Raw genomic sequence first — 6,000 nt, 5'->3', positions numbered from 1 at the left:
CGTGCAGAAATAGAGGTGGGGGTTACGTACAACCTCATCCCTATAGAGCAGCCGCCGTCGCTGAAACAAATCATCACGCCGTCAGGGAAAACAAAGAACCCCATCCAGCACTTAGGGTACTCCGGCTCTAAGCTCATCTCCAGCTACATCTTCGACCTATTTGGGTTCGCCATCAAGGGGAAGTCCGACAGGTAGGTCCTCTTCAATTCAAGCTCTGAATCGAAAGACCCATATGGCGAATTGGAGTTTAAGGACCCGTACCTCGAGGTTTCCACCAGTTTGCCGAAAGACGCCGTTTTGTATGGCCTGAGGGAGAACTTGTAGCCACACAAGATCAAGCTTTACCCGAACGATCCATATACCTTCTTCACCACCGACATCTCGGTGGTCAATCTCAACACTAATTTGTACGGCTGTTTTGGCTCTCCCAACAAACATTTGTTAATCAGCAAGCCCATTTTGTAAGGCGGCAGAGGGAATAATATGCAGGTGGTAAACTACTATGGACACCCACTTGCTCGAAGAAAGAAGCTGTGCAATGCAGGTGTAGCCAAGTAATTAAAGAGCATATCATCATCCTATGTTAATCTTATCGTTACCGCCATCGTCCTCGGCCTAGTCATCTTCACCCCTATCATCATCATCTCCAGTCCCTTATGGGTCCCCCTCAAGGAAAGCAAAAGCAAAGCAGAAAAACAAAGTAAAAGTAAAAGGCAAAAGCAAGGAATAAAGGGAGGAAAATAATGAAAAAGGAAAAGATGTCTGGAGATAGAGAAAAGCCGAGGAAGTGGAAAGCATGGCACACCTATACCCACTGTCATTAATGAATATTTTTAAGTTGTCTTCTGCAAACTGGAGCAATTATTGTATAGTTATACTGATGTGTAAAGAAGACAAAAAAAAAAAAAAAGTACGTCCAATACTCCAAAATTATTCGGCAGCCTGCTGCTATTATCACCCACTAGGTGATCAAAAGTACGTCCAGTACTCCAAAATTATTCGGCAGCTTACCACTACTATCACCAACCAGGTGATCAAAAGTACGTCCAGTACTCCAAAATTATTCAGCAGCCTACCGCTATTATCACCCACTAAGTGATTAAAAGTACGTCCAGTACTCCAAAATTATTCGGCAGCTTGCCCGCTACTATCACCAACCAGGTGATCAAAAGTACGTCAAATACTCCAAAATTATACATGAGCATCATTCATGTCAATCATACATAAACATTCATGAGCATCACTCATGACAATCCTACATAAACATTCATGACCATCACTCATGTCAACATCCATGAGCATCACTCATGTCAATCAACATAAACATTTATAAGCATCAGTCATGTCAATCAACTTCGAAAACTTCATTTACATAGCTCCAGCTTCGAGAGTTCCAGTTTCAAAAGATTCATTTACAAAAGCTCCAGCTTTAAAGCTTCACTTGCAAAGCTTCACCTACAAAGCTTCAATGCAGGGTATACATATACTGCCTCCGAACAACCGCCACTTCGGCTCATACATGGATTCAATTTGAAGTCTTCAGCCAACATACTCTATTGACTGAAGACTTGGGGGACTACACTATGTACCATATATTGGGCTTCTGCAACTGGGCATCATGAAAAATACTTGGGGGACTTATCCCATTACTTATGTACTGAGGAATAAGTCATTATTCTATAAAAGGGACTCCCTCACCATCATTAGAGAACATCGCCGCCCGCTGAGCAACCGCCTCGCCGCGAGCATCAACTCTAACCCATCACGTATGTTTTGATGAGCGAGCCCTTATTCTATAAAAGGGACTCCCTCACCATTATTAGAGAGCATCGCCGCGAGCATCAACTCTAGCCCATCATTTATGTATTGAGGAGCGATCATTTATTCTATAAAATGGACTCCCTCACCTTCAACGCCACAAGCCGAGCCAACCAAAGCAACATAAACCACAAGCAGAGCAGCATCACAACATGTGCTACTTCTAGTTGAGCATAATTTCAGATTGGGTACCGCCTCATATCGAGTATCCGTTATAGACGACATCTAGTTACTTCGGCCCACACATGGACTGAATTTCAAGTCTCCGGCCAAAAGACTCTCTTGACTGAAGACTTGGGGGACTACTGTTTGTACCATACTTAGGGCCTCCGTATTTAGATCTCGTATAAATACTAGGGGGTCTCAAATGTAATTATGTAATAAATGAAGGAGCAAATATATAATAAGTGAGGAGCCCTTATTCTATAAAATGACTCCTCACTCTCCTCATTGGGAGAGGTCAAGATTGAGGGCAAGGCTTAGGCCACAGAAAATAGGCTAGAGAGCACACTACCTCTAGCCTTATTATATATTCACCATTCAGAGTGAAACAATATCAACATCAGTGTGGACGTAGCCCAAACATTGGGGTGAACCATGATACATCTTGTGTTTTTTACTTTCTTGTAGATTCACGATCGGATTTACGTTGTTCCAAAACCCCTTTGGTTTTGTGCAACAACACACTATATGTAGTTCTTAATGCCGAAAAGTTATTCAGCACGAAACTCACATTGCTACGTAATATTATAAAGGTTTTAGTTTGCAAATATCGACTACTACTTCCTTGACTAAATAAGTCATGTTATTTGATATTTGTTAAACTCAATCCTTTGTAGATTACATCTTTTGGTATCAGATTCGTATGAGTTTTACTGAAGTCAATCGCGCATGCCGAAAACCCTAAGGCCTTGAATTAAAAGGGCCGGAGTTAGCGATAGGCTGTGAGATTTTTAACTCACATCTCTAAGATTGGAGAACATTCCGACCATCCAAGATGCAAAAGTGGGTTTACAACCACCATATATATCCTAATTATATTCTATGCTCTCTTGAGTTGAGATGGTCCTTAACTCGTCGGTTTATGCTGGTATATATGCAGCCTTTACACGTTAATGGAGAATGGAATATTCATCATATGCATAGTGCTATATATTAACCGATAAAATTTATTTTTATTTTTATTTTTGTAATGTTAGGGAGACTAACTTTTAGATTAAATTTTGTAAATCATATGACGTTGTTATTGATTATTAGACTATTACTTAAGTGTTAATTAATGTGCTTATTTCTTATTGGTGACACATCATATGGTTGCAAATTTAATTTAAATCTACGTAGCATTACTCTTTTTCATTATTCACATTATATATTGATTTTTTATGTCCATGTTTTTAGAGATTGTGAAAACGAAATGACTATCAAATGATCTCTTAGTTTACATATATGTATTGCCCACTTATATGGTGGTCAACATGATAAGATAAATATTCATATATGCCAGAGTGCACTTTGACACTGTGCATTATCTTTAAAAGAAGGGAGTTTTAACGAAAAGTCTACGGTACTGTTCACTTTAACGAAAAACCATATTTTTACACTAAAAAGTCAAACCTGATACTATTCACTTTACCCTTTATTTTGTCATTATCATTAAATCTCAAAGTTTTCAAGCCATTTTTATTAGTTTTCCTTTAAAAGAATTCATGTACACAGTTTACATATATAGAAATACTAGCAACTTTTGTACTAAACTTTCTTTGTATTTGAACATTTTCGTTTCTTCACATGACACATATTATTTTTTTTACACAAAAAGCAAGACCTTTAATGCTTTTTTCTATTTTTCGTCGATCATTGTGTGTAAAAAAGCGACATAAGTAAAAAAGTCCAAATGCTAAAATTAGACGCAAAAATTGCTAGCACTGTAGCCAACATGTTAAGATAATGATCCTTATAGTTGTACTATACAATACTTGTATTCACACCCTAAAAGTGTGCATCAACTGGATGAATGCTTCCAATATGCACATGAAGTAATGAGCTAGGTTGACGAGCGAGTGATGTAAGAAAAAAAAGAAAGAAAAAGAAGCCATGGATAGAAATTAAAGTTAATTTGTTCCTTTCTTTTTTTCGATAAAAAACTGATTTGTTGGTGTCGTTGTACTTCATGTGATTTAGCAAGTTTAAGTGTAGAAGGAATATGCATGTCAGCATGCGAAAGCTCGAGTGCCAAGCTGTGGTCCATAAAGCTGTATGTATACTTTAGTTGATGTAAAGTCCCCGGGCCGCGGCCGGCCGGGAAGAAATCCAAGAACATGGCATGATTAATACATATGTGATCCGCTCACCAACAAACTTCATTCGATCTGCTTCCTTTTCTTTAAGATTTCAATATATATTTCCTCTACATTTAGTTGATATATGGTCTACGCGCTTCCACGTCGGTTCAATAGTGTTTTTTATGTGTTAAATTCAAATAACTTTACATGTAAATTGTTGAAAGAGCTCGTCGAGAGTGAATTTCATATCAGAAAATTAAGATACATTGCAAAAACTAGACTTATAAAAAGTTGAATTACTTCTTTCATTGTCAAAGAACTTAAGATAAAACGTCTTCTTTCTTAACAATAATTGATGTTTTTGGAATGATTTTCCGACTTGGCATTGACTTAGTTGCCCCAAGACTATTAGCAGTGATTATTTTAGTACTTGCGTTTTAAGTGCTTAGTTTAATAATTGTATTTTTTTTATTTTTCTTTTTTCGTATCTATGGATGATAAACGTGACAGTGACACCACCAAAATATCTAAAAGTAAAAAGGCAAAATATGTTAGTGGCGTCTTATAGTCAATGAAATATTTCATTATAAATCGTACATGATGATAATTGATGAATAAGAAGTTTCCCTTGTTCTTCTTTAATTAATTAGATATGTCACATGCTCTAGTTTAAGGCGGGCGAGGTTTAAATTAAATTATATATAGCGGAGTATATCAAACTTGTTATTCTTGTGAGTTGAACACAAAATTAAAACTTTTATTTACTAGTTGAGAGAATACTACTATTATATTGCTGCAAAACTTTTAAGGGAAGAGATTCTTTATTTTTTTTAAAAGAAAATTAGTTGTGAGACCAACATCACAATCGAATTTTAACGATCTGAACCGTCTATTTTTCAAGTTACACCTCATAAGTCATCCTTGCAACATATTAGCTAAATCTAAAATATTTAAGGTATCTAATTGAGTTCAAATAAATTGATGAACATTGTATAAGAAACATTGAAATTTCATCGTATAATTAAATGAAGAAATGTTTAGGGTTGAATGGAATTTTTGCAAAGATAATCTATGAATCAAGACTTACAAAATAGACGATTTGAATCATTGAAATTCGATGTAAAGTGTGTCTCACAACTAATCCTCATCTTTTTCAAAAAATGATAATCCTTCCTTTCCAAGGGCATGATTATACTGCAACAATAATGAGTAATTAATTAATTTATTAAATAGCAATCCTAGCAGATGATAATGTTTACTTGAACATTTGTGTGAAAGCAAAAGGATACCACTGACCTACTCCTATCTTATGTCATTACGCTGATGGAATTGGATTGATCTGAATTTAATTAGAACACAAACATTAGGGTCGTTGTCGGGTATCCTTTGCAGAAATTATTCTTGAAAAGTTTATATTATTATAATCGTTGTTATTTAATTTTTTATGCGACGTGCTTCTGTAGAACTGTTAAACGGGAAAAGTCTTGGTCTTTTGGTGTTTAATTATAGGAAAACTAACGAAAAGAGGTTGAAAATTTTGAGTTTTAATGATAAGGACAAAATAAAGGGTAAAGTGAATAGTAGCAGGTTTGACTTTTTAGTGTAAAAATGTGGTATTTTGTTAAAGTGAACAGTATCGTGGGTTTTTCGTTAAAACTCCCTTTAATTATTTGGATTTGGATCCTCTCCTGAGCTTAAGGAAGAGATCCTCCTGACCAAAACACGTAGACCGTTAGATGAAAATCCAACTACTATAATTATTATAACTTTAAATTGATCCTCCTATTTATAACCATTGGATGAAAATCCAACTATCCAAGTATCTTGATCAGGAGGATCATCTCCTTAAGCTCATGAAAGGATCCAAATCCTAATTATTTAGGAACATGATCTGTAATGG

Source organism: Malus domestica, chromosome 06 (genome assembly GCF_042453785.1).
Source record: "Malus domestica chromosome 06, GDT2T_hap1".
NCBI lineage: Eukaryota > Viridiplantae > Streptophyta > Magnoliopsida > Rosales > Rosaceae > Malus > Malus domestica.
This window is presented reverse-complemented; position numbering follows the sequence as displayed.